Source organism: Lissotriton helveticus, chromosome 7 (assembly GCF_964261635.1).
Source record: "Lissotriton helveticus chromosome 7, aLisHel1.1, whole genome shotgun sequence".
NCBI lineage: Eukaryota > Metazoa > Chordata > Amphibia > Caudata > Salamandridae > Lissotriton > Lissotriton helveticus.
In genome coordinates this window covers 567,379,172-567,401,784 of record NC_136068.1, presented here as the reverse complement: position 1 = coordinate 567,401,784, position 22,613 = coordinate 567,379,172, and the positions used below count along the sequence as shown (strand labels likewise).

The following is a 22,613-nucleotide window of genomic DNA, read 5'->3' as shown; positions in this document are numbered from 1 at the left end:
ATCGTACCGCTCTTGCAAGGCCTGGTATGGGGACAACACCCCATCCTCATAGAGGTCACCTACCATCTGCAACCCCGCCTCTTCCCAGAGATGCAGTCCCGACCAGTCCCCGCCATGCGGGAGTGCCGTCACCATGCCCAGCGGGATTTCGGGAGCATATGGGTGACCAGGTCCGGTTCGCTTGTGCGAGCGGTTCCAGCACAAACGAAGGGTCCGTTCCTCCTGGGAGAGCTCCCGTAGAAGTAGTTTTTGTTGCAGAGTGATATATGCGAGGACATGGCGGGGCGTGCCGATCTCCCTCCCCTGCTCCGGGCCGCGATACACTCTCGCTACTTCCTGCGTGAAGAATTGCAACTGAGCTGCTAAGTAGTAGAGCTCAAAGTCCGGGACAGCCAGGTCCCCCTCGTCTTTAGGGCGGGTTAGCGTTGCCAGTGCTATTCTGCGTCTGCCAGTTCCCCATAAAAAGGACACCAGCATTGATTTCAATTGTTTGAAGGTCGCTCCGGGTATCCACACGGGGAGGGTTCGGAAGAAATATAGTAGTCACGGCAGAGCCACCATTTTCAGAAGTGCAACTCGGCCCGCCGTCGAAAGGGGCAGAGTGGCCCAGAAAAACATACAACTCCTCAAGGAACGGATGCAGCGGCCTATGTTACCGTCTAGGAGGTCCGCCGGGGCATGGTAGACGTGCACCCAGAGGTAGCTCAGGCAATGGGGTTCCCAGCGAAGGGTCTGGCGGAGTGAAGGGCTTTCCTCCCCCCTCCGTAGCGGGAAGAGACAGGTTTTTGACCAATTTACCCGCAGCCCCGATATATCACCAAAGCGCTCCAGTAGCCTCTCGGCACCCCCCACAGCCTCTTCTGCATTGTCCAAAAAGAGGAGGAGGTCATCCGCATATAAGGAGATGTAATGGAGTTCTCCTCCGTGGACCAGCCCGGTGTAATATTCCCCCTTTCTAGCCTTAGCCGCAAGAGGCTCCACCGCAAGCGCAAATAGCAGGGGGGAAAGTGCACACCCTTGTCTGTTTCCCCGAGTTACTTCGTATTGGTCCGACACCAACGATCCGACCCTTACCCTTGCTCTCGCTGAGGAGTAGAGCACTTTCGTCCACCGTATTTATCCCTCTCCTAGGCCAAATCCTTGCATCACTCTATATAGGTAGTTCCATTCCAGGCTGTCAAAGGCCTTCTCTATGTCGACCGCCAACACCAGGGGGGATCTCGCCTCAGGGGGCGGAGTGTCCACCAGCCTGAGTAGCCTACGAATGTTGTGTGTAGTGTTTCTTGTGGGAATAAAACCTGATTGGTCTTTATGGACCAAATCTTGCATATGGGTTAGCAGCCTGGTGGCCAGCACCGTACTCAGTATTTTGTAGTCGGTCGTTAGCATAGATAATGGCCTATAGGATGCAGGGTCTGTACTCTCTCTACGTGGTTTCAATAAAGGGATCATTATGGCCTCGCTCATCGAGCGGGGGAGTCTGCCTACCTCCTTGGCCTCGTTATAAATCATTTGGAGTCTCGGGGCTAGTTGGTCTAGGTATCTCCCGTAGAACTCAATGGGCAACCCATCCATCCCCGGTGTTTTATTACGCGCCATTCGCCTCACTGCTCCCCTTATTTCGGCCAAGTCAATTGGGCTTCCCAGAGCGTCAGCTTGTTCTTGCTCTAGGTGCCGGAGCTGCAGGTCGCTCAGAAAAGCGTCCAGCGCTTCAGTGTGGTCACTCAGCTCCGTTCTATACAATCTCTCGTAGTATGATCTGAAACAGTCTAGTATTGCAGATTGTGCAGTATGGGTGTGACCCCCACTTCCCTGTAAGGCCAAGATTGGCTGACTATTCCTATTGGGGTTTGCCAGCCAGGCCAAGAGTGTTCCCGTTTTGTCTCCTTCAGCTAGAGTCTTCGTTAAGTATGTCTTATAATCGAAGCTACAAAGGCGCTCCACCTCCACTGCTACTGCTTCCCGCGCCCCACTCACTTTCTCCTGTAGTTCAGGGCGATTAGGTCGGTCCAGTTCCACTTCTCGTAGTGTGCGCTCAGCCTTTTCCAGGTCATCTATCAACGTTTTGCGTACTCCCGCATATTTCCCAATGCTGTGTCCTCTCACCACTATTTTAAACGCATCCCACTCTGCAGCTCTGGACGAGGCGGTGCCCTCGTTCTCCACAAAATACTGGGTGATCCGCTCTCCCAGCTCGGCACGGAAGGGCGGGTCATCCAGTGTGTCCGGCCGCAGTCACCATGTCGGGATTTTAGGAGGTTCAGTCATCCAGTCCAGCGTCAGGAGGAGCGGATTGTGGTCAGACAACGTACGTGCTAAGTATTCTGTCCGGGCCACCGCAGTAAGTACCGCAGGGGAGCATAGAAAGGAATCTAGGCGTACATGTAAGTCGTGTAAACTGGTGTTGAATGAGTAATCCTGCTCAGTGGGGTGCTGTGCGCGCCAGAAGTCGGTTAGGTCCCATGTACTCTGCCATTCAGACCTACATTTCGCCAACCGGTGTACAGGGGAGGTGCGAAGTGGTGGGTGCGATCTGTCTAAGGTAACATCCTCTATGGAGTTGAAGTCCCCTCCCATCAGCACTGGACCTGTGAAGTAGCTGGCAAGCCCCCTGGAGGGACTTGTAACGTATGTTGCTTGATCCACATTCGGTGCGTAAATGCTAGAGAGCACTATGTGTCGGCCTCTAAGTAGTCCCTCGACTGCCACAAACCTCCCGTCCGGGTCCTCTGTGTGCCTAGTCACCTGAAGGGGGAGTCCCGTTCTAACCCAAATTAGCACTCCCCTAGCAAATGCAGAGTACGCAGTTTAGAATAAGTGGCCCCTCCACCTACGCTGGAGCGCAATTCCCTCTTTTTTGGTTAAATGGGTCTCTTGTAGGAATGCAATATGCACCCCTCTACGAACCAGGTACGAGTGGATTTTGTGTCTCCTCACCATTGTATTTAAGCCCCGCACATTCCAGGACACACATTTCAACGGACCAACATTAGCCATTGTCCCATTGGAGGTAAAGTGGACTTCTGGTAGTTTGCATCCTGACCACAGACTTGACCCCGACCCCTCCCGTCCCCAACCGTCCCCTGACCCCCCCTCCCCAAGCTGCTCCTAGAGTCTCCCCAACCTCTCCAGGCCCCCCCTCCCCCAGAACAGGACTTAACTTCAAAAGAGTCGCGCCCATCCAAACCGTAGAGCAACGTGCTCACTAATTCTCTAATACGTAGTCAATGCTACGTTGGCCTTATGGGCCTCAGGGTGCGCACGCTAGCCTCTGGACCCTCTAGGTGCTGTCTCCTAACCCCCCGCCCTACTATACACAACAAGTCCCATACCATTTCAGCCTTACAGCAGTCTGCTCCAAAGTTCTTAGTAATTGCAGCAAGCCCCCGCAACTCAACCAGGTACCTTGTCGAGGGTTCAGCTCTCGATGATTTCTCCCGATGTCTGTGGCGTGACCTTCGGGCCTCTGGCTCCTCCCAGCTCCGAAAGTTCAGTGTCTGAGCCCGTACCCTGGTCCTCCGAGCCCGAGCCCCTCTCCGATTGGGTTAGTGCTGACCCCGATACCTCTTTCACCGCCTGCAGTGCTGCTCTACGTTCATCCGCTGTTTGAAAGTTCGTCGGTCTTTTGGGGCCTTGTCCGTGCCCTCGGTGTCGTTTCAATCGCCTAAGTGAATGTTCCTGGCGCTCCTCTTCAGCCCGAAAACGAGCCCCATCCGTGCCAGCCTTGTAGGTGTCCCACCAGGCCCATGCCTCTGCCGACGTCGGGAAGAACAGGGTGTTCTCGTCCACTACTACTCGGAGTCTGGCCGGGAACAGCAGCGAGTATTGTATGCCTTCCGCCCTGAGCTCTTTTTTGATAGAGAGGAAGGAGGCGCGCAGTTTTTGGGTTTCGAACGTGTAGTCCGGGAACAGTGTAACTTTACTGTTGTCGACCTGGAACGGACCCGCTTCCCTGGCTCGCCGCAACAGCCAGTCCCTGTCCTTGTAGTGTAGCAGTTTTATGACCACTGGGCGAGGCGGGAATCCCGGCTTCGGGGGTCTCGACGGCACTCGGTGCGCCCGCTCCAGAGTGAAGAAGGGGGACAGGCCCTCCGGGGCCACCACTGACTGCAGCCATTCGTGCAAGTAGCTTACCATGTCCGTTCCCTCTTTTTTTTCTGGAAGGCCCACGAGGCACACGTTGTTCCGCCGACTGCGATTTTCAGCGTCTTCGGCTCTCCTCTCCAGGGTATGAATCCGGTCCAGCGCTTCCGTGAGCTTCCCATCCATCGACTTCTGCGCCGGTACCAAGTCCTTTAGGGTGGCCTCCGCTTCCTTGACTCTGTCCGTTAGTTTTGCGTGGTCAGCGCGCAGGAGCCCCAGCCCAGCCGACACCTGCGCAATGTCGTGGTGCAAGGCATCTTTCGTAGCGGCTATGGCCTCCAGGATCCTGTCCTGCATTTGTTGTAGGTCCGTTACAGGCTGCGTGGGATCTTCGGGCGTTTCTGAGGCAGGACTCCCGTCCCCTTTGGGGCCTCTGGGCTTTCCCATGTCTCGCCCGCGTCGTCGAACTGAGTCCCAGGGATGTGCAGCGGTGGGAAACTCCTCCCGCTCCGGATTGACCTCCGTGTATCAGCTAGGGGTCGTGAAAGACTTCCCCCCGGGCCCCAACCGCAATTCCGGGACCGCTGCAATGGGAGTAGCCGGGCCCCTCGCGCAAATCTGGGCCCTGGGGGACAGTAGTGGAGCGCCCACAAGACGGCCTCTCTCCTCCCGGGGTGCTCGCACCAAGCAGGACAGCAGGCTAGTTGGGTCCCCGGGCACTCCCGTGAAGGTCGCCGTATGTCCCCGAACAATGCAGTATCTCGGTTTCCACCTCAGGCGCAGCCCGGGCCCAGTTGCACGTGGCGGCAGTCGACGAGCTCCCAGTGTCCGGTATAACTCGCAGAGAACTGCGCCTCTCAGCCAGGGTCAGTTGCAGGGGAAAATCACATCCCAGGGCGGCAGTCAGGGTCCCAGCCGCCCCTCGAAACATGCAGGGGAGCTCGGCTTCAGGCGTTCGATGGGGCTGCTCCCCCGCAGGGTCGCCGCCACCCAGGGCGCCGCGACAGGCACGGTGGACCAGCAGAGCGCCGGTTGGTCCCTCCCCGCAGTTCGGATCCCGTCAATGCTGCCCGAGGAAGCGGCCAGCGATGGAGATGGGGCCGCAGGTATCAGCAGGGCAGGCCCCCGAGCCGGGGCCCCGATCTCCGCTCCCTGCTGTGGCGGAGCTCCGCCGTCCTCACCCGGTCGCAGCAGTCGGGGCGGCGGGATTCCTGTGTCCAGCCGCCTCCCGTCGCCACTGCCTCCTCAGAGTCCCCCTCCGTGTCCGGTTGGGCCGTCCCAGCCGGGACCGAAGGCCCCAAAGCCGGGACGTGGATTTCAGGTCTTCGGGTGGGGCGGGGGTCTCGCAGGGTCCAACCGCAGGCAGCCCTTTTCCTCCAGTCGCGCCGCAGGCGGGGGTCGGCAGCTCTCCTGAAGGTGCCGGTCCGTGCAGTAGGGGCCCGCCGGCCTCACTCGGTGCAGTCAGGCGCCCGGGAAGGAGCCTCCGGGATCTCACAGCGCTCGGCTACTTGGGAGCCGCCATCTTGATTGTCGGCGGCCCGGGCTCTCCGCAGCGCGCGGCGGCTGCCGCAGTAGCTCCACCAGCTCGAGCTTCGCACCGGAGCAGGCCCGGGTGTAGCACTCGGGATCCACCCGATTTGCGTGGGGATCCCGGTTTTTGGGAAGGATTAATTGAGGATCGACGGGCGGAGGGTCGGGAGCCTCGCTAGGCTGCGACCTTCCCCATCGGCTGCTGGCCACGCCCCCCTCAATCGCTTGTATTATTACAAAGAGTGATCTTCTTGATTTTGGAATCGGGGTTTGTGCTAAAGCAATGTGAAGATGTATGCAAAGCAGACTGTGAAGTCAACATTAGTGCTGCATAACCACAAGTTGATTTAAATGAAATTTCTAATAGAATTAAATACCAATTGGACAAAACTGTTATTGAAAGAATTATTGTTAAAAAAGCAACAGTGGAGTGCCGGCAGGGTGCGATTTTCCTCGTGGGAGAATGTCCTCTTTACAATGTCAATCGCATTCACACTATCCTGTGCATTTGTGCAAACACAGGAATCATATCAGTCCCCTTGTCAAGTCAAGTCAAGTCAAGTCATGGATATTTATATGGCGCGCAAATCACTTCCAGGAAGTCTCATGGCGCCTGCAGCAGACTCTGACATCAGAGAACGGCACTAATTTGCAAATAACCAGGTCTTTAGTCCTTTGCGAAAACGGCCATGATCAGGGGAGTTACGGAGATGGAGCGGAATTTTGTTCCATGCGGCTGGGGCCAAATACGAGAATGCTCGGCCACCATTCCTGGAAATACGTACTCTCAGAGGTGTTAGTAAAAATTCATTCTTGGACCTGAGATTTCTTGATGGCTGATACCATTTGAGTTTTTTGGACCAGTATTTTGGACCCCTTCCGTACAGTTGTCTATGCACCAGACATAGTGTTTTGAAAAGGATACGCTTTTTTACTGGCAGCCAATGTAGGCTCTTTAAACAAGCAGCAGAGGATGTTTTTCTCGGGAGGTTAAGTACCAGCCGGGCTGCTGTGTTCTGAAGAACCTGGAGCCTCTTCAGATGGTGTTCATTTATAGAAAACAGGAGACAATCAGGCTACGGCCAGTCCGTCCCTGGTGGCAATTAACAAAGCCATGGTAGGTGAAGAGTATTACGTGGCTTTTATCATGCCCGAGATTTTTGTGTGTCTGCTTATGTTTGTGTGTTTGCCTGCATTTGTATGCCTGTTTTTGTAAGAGAACAGCGAAAGAGAGAGAGAATCAAGACACTCTCAGGAGGTATTTTAAAGAAAATGTGTGGCACTTTGTTTGTACATGTCTGATGGGTGACAAAGATTCATACATAACGTAAAAGGGAGGGTTGGCGGGTTGATGGGTGATTGGATGAGTGAGTGGATGGATGGATGAGTGAGCAAGGGTGGATGTATACATGGGTTGGTAGATGAATAGATGGGTACATGAGTGAAAGCATACATGGGTGAAAGAGGGTGGATGATTGGATAAAATGGTGGATAAGTGAAAGATAGGATGGATAAATGAAAGGTAGGGAGGATGGATGAAAGGGTGGGTGATGGATGAGTGAAAGGAGGGATTGAGTGAAAGGGTGGATGGAATAAAGGAGTGAAAGGGTTGATTGCTGAATGAGGGAAAGGATGGGTAAAGAGATGGATGAGTGAATGGATGAATGGATAGGTTTGGAGGTGGATGGATGGATAGGTTTAGATATGAAGGGTAAATAGACAAAATGGTGAAAAACTGAATGATTGATGAAAGACTGATTAGACGATCGAATGTAAAGGTTAAATGGTGGACATCAGCAGGTAATTGGTAGGGTGAAAGGATCAATGGATAGATTGATGGAAGAGACAAGAAATATCTTCTGGGGAGGGTCATGATGAGTTGTTTCACTTGCTTGGTGCCATAAGCGCTTTGGTGCAACGTGGGGGTATTTTCAGTCTCTTCCTACTCGCGTGCTCAAAAATATATAGTATTGTGCCAAACAGCAATTAAGAGTATGACATTAAGAAGGTGCAACTATTGGAAAAAAAATGAAATGTTAACATATTATCGCATTTCCTTTTCATTTTGTGTAATGAGTTAAACTGCTTTGTTTATATAAATACATTTCTCGTGTGTTTTGGTATGTGCTGCAACTAATATAGAAGTTGTTAAGTTTCATCAAGTCTTGCCCTTAGCCCCGCCCCTAGCCCGCCCTTCATCACACCTCTAGCTCATTTTGATGAGTACCTGCACTTATTTTTTTCCATTTAAAGCACTGTCTACAATAGGTAGTCTGAACTTGTGATTGGTTGAAAGATGCTTGTGATATTTGTGTAATGCTATTGTTGGAACACCTTCCTTAATCTTTAACATTTGATCCACTGAACACCACTTAAAAGTAATCCCTGCGAACCCCGGTCAGAATAGGCTTCGGAGCAGATCAAAAGTTTTCCCGGGCCACGGGTTTCGTTCGATTCTGTAAAACCTGCCTCACCAAGAAGATGGAGGGGCACAGCTCACACGGTGCACCGTCAAAAGAACCCAGATGCGTAGAAAACTGGCCAGCAACGTGCAAGCAGTAAATGCAGCTTGTTACAACAAATGCCCAAATAATTTAGAATGAACAACCTAGAGCTTTGGTGCCGGAAAGAACACATGTATGACAGACACTGAAGGTGTTTGAGCAAATCGACCTATGCAACCGTGTTACACACAAAATAGTCCAGCCACTCGCACAAGTTAACTTGCAACAGGACATGACGTCCCATCCCCACTGCACACAAGTCAGTGTTTCACTTTCTGCTACTAATACCTCAGCCAGCGGAGCGAGCCCCTAGCATATGGGAGCAGTGCGCGCTGCCAGCTGCCACTCCATTTGAACAGTTTTAGGCAGTGCTAACGGCTTGAGTGACCGCTGTGGCGCTATTCCTAAATGCGTGATAATCCATCGTTTTTTGCCCACCATGCCATTCCAGTTTGGACCCAGCCATATGCAAATCAGTCTTGATCCTGCACCCAGTGTGAACAGTCCAGCCCAAACTGCCTGGAAGTGTGAGCGTCAAAGCTCTCACTGGTGATGATACAGAACTGTATCCTGACAAGCTACTGGTAGAACATGTCCTCTGACCCTCCCTGTGAGTGTGGGCTTCTTTGCCAGAGCAGATCATTACCTACTCCTTGCCTGGCATCTGCACCCTGGCAACATCCCCCTGGCTTAACTAGGGGGTTCCATCTATTCGTCCCTAGCTTAAACAAGCATTGGAAAAACCAATAGGCCTAGTGTTTCTGTTAGGGGAAATGTTTGGTAATAGCTGGTTGTCTTTACCTAGGCTGCGGTCCTAGAATCAAAATCCCCTAATGAAACAACATCTTGGGTTGCGACATAGCTATGGGACGATCCTTGCTGAACAGACTATGTTAGCAGAGTTAGGCTGTACACTCAAAGAAGAGTGTTATAAAGAGTCCAAAGATATTGTTTGCCTTGTAGTGGTGCTTCACTTAAAAAGGCAGCCGCGGCCAGTGCAGGTAAGACCGGTGAGGGGGTGATTTGACAGATGACCACAAGGGAAAACGAAGTAAATAATTAATTTTCCCATGTCGCGCCTGTTGAAATCACCCCTCCGCCCCCCAACCCGGCCCCACCCCTCTTATCTGCACAGGCTGCGACTGTTAAAAGGAATACACAACAAAACCGTGCATAGTGGACACTTTTCACAAAGGGATGGCATTTATCTATTTATGTTATAACTTCAAGAAAGTCTCTATGCACATAGGGTTTTCCTTTGTGAAAAAAAGCTGTAAACCCAGGGGCAGATTTACAGGAAAGTGACGCATCTGTAGAGATGCGACACTTTTCCTGCACCACCATGCAAAACCCTTGCGTCATAATGGATGCAAGGAGTCAAAAAGTGAACAGGAATTACAACCTGCTGCCACTCATTCCTGCTGTTGCAGAAATGATGCTTTCCTGGACAGCCACAGAGGGCTAAAGGGGTCCTGTAGCTCTACCACCACAATTTTCAGGTTCACAAGTCTTGTAGTGACTAACAGAAGCAGATGCTCGCTTCGCTACTTGATCTTCTTGGGGGAGTTTGAAAGGGGACTTTCAACTCACAAAGGTGCCAAGTAATTGTGGGAAAACATACCTTGCTAAACAAGAGTGGAAGTATTATTATTATTATTATTATTATTATTATTATTATTATTATAATCATTGCATTTATTGTGCACATCAGCTACCCCAAAGGGTTTCCTGGCGCAATTGGTAAGATGTTAAGATAATGCAAAGGTCAGAAGGAGTGTTTAGATGTTGAAAAGCCAGGTCTTTAAAGCTTTTCTGAAGCTCATGTAGTTGGTCTCAATACGTGCTGAGAGAGGCAGGGAATTCCACAGCACTGGCCCTAGGTAAGAAAAGGATTTGCCGCCCATGCGAGATAGTTTAATTTTCGGGATAGCGAATCTCTTCGCTGTGGAGGAGCGAAGAGAGCGGGAAGGGCAGTATGGGCGCACGAGCGCTTGAAGATATTTTGGGGCTTTATCCGCATTGATTTTGAGCATATAGCAGAGTGCTTTAAACTTGATACGACTTTCGACCTTAAGCCAGTGAAGGTCATGGATGTATCGGTTGGTGGGAGTGGTGCTCGGGATTTTGCATAGCAGTCTTGCTGCCGAATTTTGGACTGTCTGTAGTCTGCGAATAGTAGCTTTCTTTGACCCCAGGTAAAGCACATTGCCATAATCAAGCCTAGAAGTAATTAGGGCATTGATTACAGTTTTCTTTGTTGACTCAGGCAGCATCCAGCAAATCTTTTTTAGCCACTTTAGGATGGCAAAACATGTGGCTGAGATTTTTACAGCTTGCTGGTGCATATTGACAGAGTCATCAATAATAATGCCCAGGTTACGTGCCTGTAAGACTGGAACGGGGAGCATGCCCATTTCTTGCAGCCAATAGTGTGGGCCCCACAAGCTTTTGTTTTTGCCGAGAATCATGACTTCCGTTTTCTCCCCGTTCACTTTGAGGAAGTTGACCTGCATCCAACCCGCGATTTTGATGAGACCGCTTCTGAGTGTGGAGGGCGTGTCAATGTTTTCGGCAGAGAGGGAAACAATCAGCTGAGAATCTTCTGCATATGAGTACATTAGTAGGCCTGAATCTTCCACCACCTTTGCTAACGGGTTCATATACAGATTAAATAATAACGGACTGAGTATGGAGGCCTGTGGTACACCATGTTCAAAGAAATGAGTGTCCGAACAGGCGGAATGAGAAAAAACTTGAAAAGTGCGCACATTCAGAAAGGGATTAAGCCAATTTAGTGCAGGACCACGGATACCTAAAGAGCGAAGTGTGTTGATTAATACCGTGTGTGATACCGTATCGAATGCGGCACTTAAGTCCAGAAGTACAAGTGCCACAGTCTCTCCCTTGTCCAGCTGGTGGCGAATATTCTCTAGGACTCCCAGTAAGGTGGTTTCTGTTGAAAATCCAGCTCTAAAACCTGATTGACAAGGGGGCAGCAAGTCTTGGGCAGTGACAAATTCAGTTAGGGTGTGATGCAGATGTTTTTCCAAAATTTTGGAAAACACCGGCAGTAGAGAAATAGGCCGGATATTTGAAGGTTGATTTGGGTCGGTTCCAGCCTTCTTTAGTAGGGGATGAATCATGGCATGCTTCCAGTCTTCTGGCACAGTCTCCTCCTGAAGGGAAGTGTTAAGAAGGTCTGTGATAATGTCCAGTGACGGAGTGTCAAGTTTTTTAAGTACGGAGCAGGGTAGGGGTCTTTTGGGGAGCCAGATTTAATGGTATTAAGTAATTTAGTTAGAATGACAGCGTTAAGTCTGGGCCAGCAATCCAAAGTGCTACTGGGGTGCTGAGGGGCAGGTATGTCTGTTTTGCAGGGATAGTTGTGGGTATAGGGGTCCCTGTGAGGTGGATGCTGATGGGAGGCAGCTGTTCTGTGCCATTGCTATTCCTTGGTAGATTTTGTCCACTTTGTTAACAAAAAAAGTGGCCAGTAAGTCACATTGCTGTTTATTTAAGTCTGGTGGAGTGGGTGAGGTTTTTGAACCCGCAAGTTCCTTCACCATCTTAAATAGAGTTTTAGATCGATTTAAAGCCTCCGAGATGGTGGAGCACACAAAGTCAGCTCGTGCCTTGTTACAGAGCGTGTGATATTTATGTAATTTGCTTTTGTACGATTTTTTTGTTTCAGGTGAATAGTTTTTTCTCCATTTACGTTCAAAAGTTTTGCATTTAGATTTTTCTAGTTTCAATAATTCCGTGAACCATGGGGCGGGGGGTCGCTGGCCTTTGCGCTTTAATTTTGTCAGTGGTTGGCAGGTGTTAATTGCTGCCATAAGCCAATTCTGTAATGCTGTGGATAGAAAATGAACAGATTGCTTTGAACAGGGAGTATGCAGATTTAAAAAGGTGTTCAGAGCATCAATATCTAGCTGTTTCCAATTCCTAATTAGCTTGGATTGATCTGAGATGTTCCTAAACATCTGTGTGGCTACTTGAAGTGAAAACCTAATCAGGTAGTGGTCAGACCAATAGATTGGTAGAGCAGGAAAAACCGTGATTTCCTTGAGATTAGTGAAAACAGGGTCAAGTAGGTGACCTGCAATGTGAGTGGGTCTGGAATTTAGCAGGTTTAAGTTAAGAGCGGCTAGGTCGGAGATAAGTTCAGAAGCTGATGTGCAAGTTGGATTATATAAATGTAAGTTAATATCTCTGATGAGGGAGAAGTTGGCTGCCTTCATAGCTAGGGGACCAATGAATTCTGGAAGAGCCGCTGTCAATGCTGTCGCAGGGCCAGGTGGACGATAAACATGTATGCCAGAGAACGTAAAATTCGGGGTGAGGGCAAGCTTGAATGCTTCGCAGTTGGGACACGGCAATTGAGTGAGGTCACAACTGTATTCTTTTTTAAAGAGGATAGCAATCCCGCCTCCTGTTTTGTTAGTACGGTCAATCCTTACTATTGCGTAATGGTCGGGCACCGCTACTGCGATTTCGCCCCCCATGTGTAATTTACAACATTGCGCTGATTGCGGGATTTTTAGAGCCTGTAGCTGCTCAAAGTTGTACCTGAGTAAGGGCTGATAACTATTGTAGGTGTGCGCAGCCATGGTCTCTCTATCTGCCTCGTTAACTACTGGGTTGGCGTTTGAAGGAGATGAAGCAGGGTCTTCTGCCCTGGGCCCGGTCCAGGCGCGGACGGGCGCAGATGGGCTTACCTTTGGCGCGTCTTCGGCGCGCCATCGGTGCGCCCGCTGCGCACGTCCGCTGAGCGTACTTTCAAAGGAATCCATTTATCCTGACACTGCGCCGAGCAACTAGCCTGCTGCCCGCTCCGAAATACCTCTAAGATGGCGGCAGTTTTCGGCGGCAGTCCCCGGTGTTGCCTAGCGTCCCTGATCTGTTACAAGTCGACAGATTCAGGAGAGTGGAAAGTACTGTGCAAATGAGCAAATGAGCAACTGTGCAAAGTAACGCGTGGGATTTTGGCAAGGGGAACAACAATAAAAAGTTTAAAACACAAACCTCCCAGCTTCCGCCTCAGGAGTTACTGACTAGTAGCAAATTAGACAGGGCAATGGGAGTGGGCGTCTTTTATCCTGACACTGCACCCAGCAACTAACCCGCTGCCCGCTCCGAAATACCTCTAAGATGGCGGCGGTTTTCGGCGGCAGTCCCCGGTGTTGCCTAGCGTCCCTGTTCTGTTCCAAGTCGACATATTCAGGTGAGTGGAAAGTACTGTGCAAATGAGCAAATGAGCAACTGTGCAAAGTAACGTGTGGGATTTTGGCAAGGGGAACAACAATTAAGACTTTAAAACACAAACCTCCCGGCTTCCGCCTCAGAAGTTACTGACTAGTAGCAAATTAGACAGGGCAATGGGAGTGGGCGTCTTTTATCCTGACACTGCGCCCAGCAACTAGCCCGCTGCCCGCTCCGAAATACCTCTAAGATGGCGGCGGTTTTCGGCGGCAGTCCCCGGTGTTGCCTAGCGTCCCTGATCTGTTCCAAGTCGACAGATTCAGGTGAGTGGAAAGTACTGTGCAAATGAGCAAATGAGCAACTGTGCAAAGTAACGTGTGGGATTTTGGCAAGGGGAACAACAATTAAAACTTTAAAACACAAACCTCCCGGCTTCCGCCTCAGGAGTTACTGACTAGAAGCAAATTAGACAGGGCAATGGGAGTGGGCGTCTTTTATCCTGACACTGCGCCCAGCAACTAGCCCGCTGCCCGCTCCGAAATACCTCTAAGATGGCGGCGGTTTTCGGCGGCAGTCCCCGGTGTTGCCTAGCGTCCCTAATCTGTTCCAAGTCTAAAGATTCAGGTGAGTGGAAAGTACTGTGCAAATGAGTAAATGAGCAACTGTGCAAAGTAACGTGTGGGATTTTGGCAAGGGGAACAACAATTAAAATGTTAAAACACAAACCTTCTGGCTTCCGCCTCAGGAGTTACTGACTAGTAGCAAATTAGTCACTTATTCTCCCATTGGTACTCATTAAATATGGTTACAGTCATGAAATGTATAGAGTGCACTTTCACCCGAAGGTATCCTGGCGCTATTACTCCGCGGAGAGCAGACATTATGTGTCAGAGCCAAACACTTTACTGAATAGCCAAGTTTTAAGTGAGCGCGGCGCGCGGGCGCATTGTCATTCGAAAGGGGCTAATCGGCCTCAATCGGAATGACAATGGGCCTGCCCTCAGCCTGTGAGAGCTCAGGGAGGGGCTGCTGCAGCCTCGGGTGTTCAAGAGAAGTGCGAGAGGCCCCAGGAAGCTGAAAGAAAAAGTTATCGTTTTTAATGACTATTCTTTACGTCCCGGGATGCTTTTTTGAAAGTAAGAAGTAGGGGAACAGACTGGAATAATTTTTAGAAGTAGGGGCCCGCCGTGCCCTTCCGGCACCGCCCACTTCTACCACTGGTTACAGAGTATGTGAATAATATCGATTGACAGTTTGAAGACGAAAGAGAATTACGTGTGCCTGTCCATTTTAAGCTGGTGGTGTCACTCTCTACGTCGCTACTGTAGAAATGACACACAGATATTTCCTCAAAGACCTTTAAACTCCAACATAAAGGTGTACACTGACAACCACACCATTCCTTTTCACAATATTGCACAATTTGAAAGATTTTGCATTTAAATGGAAAAAGACAGTGCTTCACGGAAAACGAAAAGAAGAAATCATATTACCAACCTATTATTACATTTCCACAAACGTATACATATATAATATTTACATGTGCTCAAAGGCAGCACATTAACCAATTGGAATTATATCATTAGGACGCCATCTATACCAATTAAAAGAAAGTGAATGTTTTCGAATCATAAACCTACACATAATTCGATACATAGAGGGCCGGTTTAGGGTGAAAACAAAACAGGCCTCGACTGAAAATAGATGTAATCTTCTTTTAGTTACTATATAGGAATGGGACCCAAACAACCATCATTTAGGAATCGGACTGTACATGTCTTCCCTAGGGAACTCAGAAGGAAGGAAGGGGAAGGGGGGGGGGGGGCTCGAAATGTCCTGCAGCTTTATGCAGAAGATGGATTCCACTCTGCTGGTATGTGAAGCAGTACTAACAGATCAGGGTTTGTTCAATAGAGGGTAAAAGAAGCCTTCCCTTTCAAAAACGCGACGAACGCATACAATCCAACAAAAATAATCTTTAAAAAACCCTTGCTAAAGAGTAAACCTCACAATTCTCAGCTCCTCCTGATGTTTTTCCAAATGGGAAGCTTATGTGTTTTGTTTAAAGCAGAGCCTGTTTTTTAAGGAACATAGGTTCCTCAAAAAAAATCCATTAAAAAAATCTTTCTTCGGGAAAGCAAACACAAGAATGGTGGTCTGGTGGTCAGTTGTCCCTTGTAGGCCACCATCTCTGCTTCTAGTGAATGGCAGTGGGTGCAAGTTGTGGGCATCCTAAATAATATTGATTATTAGGCAGGTCGCTCTGCGACCCCCCTGCAAATTGTGATTTTGTGGCATACTAGTACAAAGTCATGTTGCAAAAAATCAGTTCACAAGTGGTCACAAATTGTGCACAGACTCGAACTACATCAGGCCCGATAATCGAAGCTAAAATATTATGAACTCGATTTTTTTACCATATAATTCTTGTGGCATTTTTACACCTAGAACAGATCTGTCCATTAAAGATCAAAGCACATTCCGTTTGTACTACTACACATGAAAAAAAGTGTTTTGTGAAACGTTTTCTAGTTTGTCATCCTCGGAGTGACGACATTATTACTTACAAGCAGAACACAGGCGCCCATGATTCTCTTGACTAACCCCTGAGATGTGATCCTCGGAGAGGTGTTGCCCACCTATCCCATCCTGACCCTCAAATGATTGGCTATTTCAGTAAGAATGTTTAGTCAACCCTGCAAGGTATGTGGTTGAACCTGTACAACACGCCCTGTGGCCTACTTCCAGGGAAGAGTTACTTGTGTTAAAGGTTTTTTCCCAAGAATGAGTCAGAGACGTGCTTAATTTTTTTTCTGAATCGTAAAAACTTCGTACACAAAGGAAGTTATATTTATGAATATACCATGTGGTGAAGACCAGGTCATACTGTATTTATTTTTTACACTTTTATTGAGTTTATATTCTGAGAATCAATCTACAGAGAAACATTCATAACCACGTTTAGTACATATGTAATCACTCAGTGATAGTATAGGTTCAAAACCGCCTTATCAATATCTGCATTACGAAGTAAGATTAAGAATGGACCGTTTTGCTACTCACTCTACAAACATATTAATGTCCTTAAAGCAACCTGTAAAATACATCTGAATCTTGGCAGAATATGCTAACTTGCTGAATAAATATTGAACTTTCTCATATTAGATTTTTCTTGTTGTGGGCCGTGCTATCCGCCCAGTTGCAAAGTCCTGGTTTATTCGTAAAAAGGAAGCTGACAACATGGTCCTTAAGAGGCGGCATATCATGTGGTGGGAGGTGGAATAATCACACCGGTGAGTCATGGACTAAATGATCATTGTAACTTAGCCCACACCACATAGAAAGGTTTTTTTTTTAAGTGTGAAAATGTTACATTTCAATCTTTGATTTTATACATAAATCGGAATGCAAGAAAAATTCCAAGACTCGCTGATGAAACAGTCGTCCGAGCAGTGCTTAATTTGTAAAAAATTAAGTGCACGTGCTGAAAATTTTGTCAAGGAAGCCACAGCTCACTTCTTCCTCCGGTGACCCCACTTTCAACACTCTCACTGCCTCGGTCTCTATCTTCTAACCTTGATCTGTTGTCTGTCCCCTAAGTCTTTGCTTTAAGAGTCTATCCTTTCACCTCTCTAATTGTTTTCTATCATCTTTGTCACACCTGGTGTGTTACCTTATTCCCTGTATTTCTGATTTGCCCTCTATTCATTCTAGCCCTGCCCTTTTTCCTCTTTACTTTTATCCATGCTCTGCCCTCTCTCCCCTCTACCTTGGCTCTTTACTATCCCTCTTCTAGCAGTGATTAGCTGTGTCTCCGTTTTATCATAGGTCTGCTTGTTTTCCTCTGTCCTGTCCTCTACGTCCTTTCATTCTATCTTCTCTCTTCCTAATGCCCTCTTCCTCACGTCATGTTTGCTTTCTCTTTGTATCTGATTAGCTCTCCTTTTCTTCTACTTATCTTATCTATCTCCTGTCCTGTTGTTTCTTTCTCTTCTTTACTCCTGCTCTCTCTCTCATCTATAACACTGCTGCTGCCTGTGACCCCTGTCGTCAGCCTGTACATGTCCCTGCTATTTTGAACTCTGCGTATTCCTGTTGTCATTCCTAAAGAAGTGTAAGATGGCGTGTTTTACTTTCTTACCTATACCGAGTGAAAAACAAAATGTACACCAAATAAAAATGCTTTTTTGCATATATTAATTAGTGCGGTATGACTGGGTTTGTTGTGGAACAGACGGCTGCTCGAGCACAGCAGGTGATGTCACTGCTAGTGCTGCCTGTAATTAGTAGGTCCAGGGATGGCTACAGCATCAGCATCTACTGCTCAGCTTGCTGTGACCCTGCCTGCTACAGCACAGGCATTGTCCCCAGCCGTAATGCTGCCAATGCCGGTAAATATGGCTGTGGTGCCTACTGGACTCACACACACTCCGCAATTGCCATGCTGGGGTGCAGCGCACAGAAACTACAGGTGACGCCACGGCGCACAATAGCTGTGTTGGGCCACAGCTGCATCAAGCATGTTGAGGATAGCAGCAATGCAGGGCTGCAGGATATTCTACGCAGCAAGTGGAAAGTCCACACTTACCTTCGTATATTCTTCCTCAAGAGCCCTCACTCCCAAGTTCCAAATGCGCTCTCACAGCTTCCTTGCCTCAACTCCGTCATGAGCCAGCCCCCAGCTACAATTACATTCTGTGGAAGGAGCAGGAACGAGCGAGGAGCGAGCGAGGAGGGCGCCTCTCCTCTACCTCAAACCCCTGTAGCAGCCGACAGCCAGGAGCCGGGGCGAGCGGGGGAGAGATGGGCTGCAGTCGCACTGCGGCTGGAAAAGAGCCGGGAGTGAGGAGCTGCGATGCCACGATCAGCGGGCAGTCCCGCAAGCATTCCCCCCCCTCTTTGGTGCACGGCTTGGAGAGAGTCAGGGAGCGGGTGCCACGAGTGTGAGCGGTCCCGCAGGCATTCCCCCTCATTTTGGTGCACAGCAGGAGCCATGAGGAGCACTCTGCACTTCACACCTCACACTTGCTCTTTGGTGCGTGGTGCCGCAGCCGCTGCCACAGCCGCTGCGAGCCACTGTCCCCACTGTGGCTGCTTTCCTAGGGAGGAACTACGTACCTCAGAGAGCCACTGCAATCCAAGAGGCTGTGAACCGCGCCACACCGATCCGGCTGTGCTGGAAGTCAAGCCCAGCACTGCTGCCATTAAAGAGGACCGACGGACACCCCCGGGGCCCCCTGTACCCCTGGCCTTCCGGACCTCCCGGACCTTCCGGACCTCTCGGACCTCCCTCTGCCGCTGCCGGGGCCGCTGCCTAGTTGCACCTTACGGCTGACGGCTGCTTTCCCTGACGGCTGTTGCTCTGCTCAGCTGACCTTCCCCCGCCCCCGCCGCAGCACCGCATCGTCGTATTGTCTGCATTGCGGCCGCGGCAGGCGGCTGGTGGGGAATTACGACTCTCCCTGTGCCCCTTTGGAGTTCCATCCGGAGCTGAGCTGGGCAGACAGGCCGGGAGGCAGGGCGTCGCCTGTGGAGTGGAGAGTGGTGACGCCGCGGCAACAGTGGTGAGGTGTGGCGAAGGGGGAAGAACCTCCGTTGAACGTCTGTAGAACGGGGTTAAGGGGTGAAGAAGAAAAGGTCCAACAGCAACAGGACCAGGAGTAGCAGAAGTTGGGTGGGAAGAGGCGAGGTGGCCTCTTCTTGGTCAAAACACCCAGAAGTCGCCCAGAACTCATGATCTCCTTCCATTCTACAGAGGAAATCTAGTTGGTTGTTGTTGGCACAGAGGGCACAGAGCCCATTGTTGAGCTGGGTAGGGCAAGGTGGAGAGAAGTACCGAGCATTCTGCAGTGGCTTTGTGACTCTGTGTGGGGCTATCAGAAGCAATTGAATTACCAAACAACTAAGTCATCAAGCTATTGCTGTTCAGGACGCAGGAATAAATCCCCTGCCTAAGGCGGAGGAGGATCAGAGTCCGTCAGGGGTCATCGTAGCTCGAAGTGGGAGTGGAACGGAGCAGCGGGAGCAAGCAGGACGTCCCCGCTTCATCACCATCATATGAGGTCTGGCAGAGTGAGAAAAAATCATTCCTCTCCTAACCTTGCGCAAAAAGTAACAAAATCTACAAAAAGGAAAAAAATGTCAGACAATGAGGCCCACAGGTCCAGGGCTGATGATTCCCAGGGCTCGGACCCAGATACTCAGACAGTTAAATGTGATAGGCCCGAGGGAAATAATGACATTTCACAGCCTGAAGAGCATAACAGTACAGCAACACCCGCTCCAGCTGATAGTACTCAAAACTGCAGCCCACGTCGAATCACCAACAATGTCTCCTCAACACAAATCCAGACACCATCAAAAGCAACAGCTAAAGTAGCCAAGTCAAAAACAATGGCCACCCTACGGACGAGTCCAGGAACCATAAACCTAATTACGATAGAGGGCTCCACCAAACAAAAGAGCCCGCACTCTTTCTAACCCAAGATCTATACTAAATTTGCGTTCTTGAAAGATCCAGGCACAATAATATTCTCAAAAAACAGCGATATTAAAGGACTGAAAAAAACTCTGTTGCAACAGAGCAATTTTATTTTCCCTTCTGTGACGGATACAAAATTAAACTTGAAACAAACAATGGCACAAATTCACGCAATGGAGCCACAAACAATACAGGCACCCAACTGATATCAAGGCCATTACAGAGCATAAACCGAAAGGCAATGCAGAAAGGACAAAAGTCCAAGCTCTGGAATTAGAAAATGTAGTGGATATTGTAGCAGAACCAAGCTCCACAAAACAAACATTGAAATCTGGGGACTCCCCTAAGCATTTCAATATTGTAAAAACTAAAACTCAACATCCAATATCTCTGTACCCGCAGGCAGTTGGAGGGTCTATTGAGTCCCCCCTCAAGGAACATTCTCAACTGCCACTGACCACAGCAAGCAACGAAAACGGAACAGGCACGCACCCACTACCATGGCAAGATCTACTGGTAAAGATCGCAATAACTACACCCCTACAGTACCCAGTAATATCAGAGGACCCCCACCTCGCAACTACTACTTCTACTCCAGAACTACTAGGGGCAACTTTAATCGTCCAAGCAAGCACGAATCAAGAGAGCATAAAGAATACAGCGCAAATAAAAGATCAATCACCTAGTGTGCAATCTACTAGTGGCCCCCCCAAAATCGACCGACCACTAAAGAGAATAAAGAACGAACAACCGATGAACACACTACGCCAGGATCCAGCCAGGTGCAATTCCCCAGTGGTCTGTCTCAATACTGGCCGACTACCCAAACATTCGAATTAGGTAAAACCGACGAAGACACCAGGCAAGGTCACTACCAGGAGCCAACTAACAGTGGCTCCGTTTTCTCCAAGCCAAACATCGAAGAAAGCGAAGCACAAGAACTTACAGATGATATCGCGCCGGGGCACAATCACAACTCCAAATGCGACTTGTCGTTTCTAGCATCCCACGATTGGGAGGAACTAGCGGCCACATACAGTAAAGACTCGCAAAATAAAACAAATAGCACTAAAGTAGAAGCTAGCTAAAAAAAAAACAGACCAAAGACGTTTTTTGGGAAACAATCCTCAACACGATGCAATACTCTACAGCAGCGCTTCAATATCAATCACGCAAAATGGACTTACAACTGACAGTGCTTCAAACCCTGGCAGAGTTTACTTCTGCAATAGATAGGAAGCTGGCTGACATAAATGGACTGATAAAAAGAGGACAGGAGGCAGCCTTTAACGACAAATTACTGCAGCAAGACTGTACCTGCGCCCCAATTATAGATAAACTTTCCCAGCTACCATCATTACTTGGCGACTTACTATCCATTGCAACAACAGCAACTCAAACAGCAGGAAGCACCGGCCAACCAGTAAAGGGGGGAACAGAACCAGAACTTGGTCTCACAGAGAATCCACCCCCAAACGGGTCTGAAGAAATAGGAGCGCATAGGTCACCATCGCATCGAGAGGCCCCCACTCCTGACGAAGCAGTAACAGATTTGAAGGATTTATGCAAAAAATTAACACCAATGAAAACTGGCCGCCGAAACAAAAGAAAGGGGAGGAAAAGGAAAACTACTATTCAGGCTCAAAATCTGTCCAACTGGTTATTACGGCAACCAACTGATAAGAATCCCAAAGCCTCAAGTAATCAAAACTCTATAGCGACATCACCAAATGAAGGCATCTCAAGCAACCTTACGCAATTGCATAAAAGCCCACAAGGCGATTCATACTCTTTATCAAAATTAAAGCAAATGGAGGCAAGTGGGGTAAGAAAGGAAAAAATCAATCCATGCAGCGAAATAGAAATATCACCTACACTCAAAACCCAGGATTTTCCATACGAGGAAAAAAATCCAGGAACTTCCACATGAGGAAAAAACTTCAGCCAAACTATCCCCAGCTCGAAATCTAAAAACGGAAAATAAGAGTTTAGTTACATCAGAACTCACGACTAGAGAATTAAGGCAAGAACCACTAAAAATACTCCTCTAAGCGGAAGACTGGAAGCCAAAACTTGGGATCGGCAAATCATATTACCAACGGGTAACACCATTATTGGAAGGACTTCGCTCCACTCAGACACCTCCAGCTTACATCAGGTTGAAGGCGCGGCAAGCCGCAACTTTGCGCATCCGATTAAGGACTTCGCCCAAGAGAAGGAAGCTGACACGATTATTTTTGATCCTCTATACAAGTCGCAAGGCCGAATAGATACCCTCAACAGAGGGAACATATTACGGCTCCTGCAAGCCATTCCCAAGCTAGCTAATATCCAAAGCTCAGATTTACTGAGTGTCGAATTCTTACCGAATAACGGCCTGCCAAATTCAGACGCTTCCTAAATTAGATGGAAAACATCAGAGATAGCCAGTAGAATCATCCAAGAAAACAAAACATTTCAAAATTGGGGGATCATGTTAACATTAGTCCCCAAACCACAATACCCAGCTCCATTTCTAATCACAGGCAGTCCTCCACAGCCAGTGACTTCAGTCCTAAGGGGAACAAGGGGTCGGACTCTAACAGCAAGTCGTTCCCGCCCAAAGGAATCCCCGGCCACGAACGGAAGGCAAGGGCTTCAATGCATTATCCGTTTAACGGAGTCAAATTGACACAGGAAGCTATCCAGCCCAACACTTCGCCTGGGCTCCAACGAAGTTAAAATCTGCATCTGGAACATTAACGGCTTAAATTCGAAGCTGAACGACTATAACTTCCTGAACTACCTCAAAACCTTTGATATCATACTACTCC

At 49.0% G+C, this 22,613-nt stretch overlaps 1 protein-coding gene across 3 annotated transcripts in view; it reads left to right on the top strand.

The window, feature by feature from the left end:
* The window catches only part of LOC144768757 (interferon-induced very large GTPase 1-like), a 690,917-nt gene that overhangs the window by 5,003 nt on the left and 663,301 nt on the right, over positions 1-22,613 (top strand). The window contains exon 1 of one of the 3 annotated variants that reach the window (XM_078652666.1): positions 16,493-16,612. The exons of the other annotated variants lie outside the window; for them this stretch is intronic. The gene's annotated coding sequence lies outside the window, so the exon portion shown is untranslated. Of the gene's footprint in view, positions 1-16,492; positions 16,613-22,613 lie in introns of those variants that run through there. 3 annotated transcript variants of the gene reach the window in all.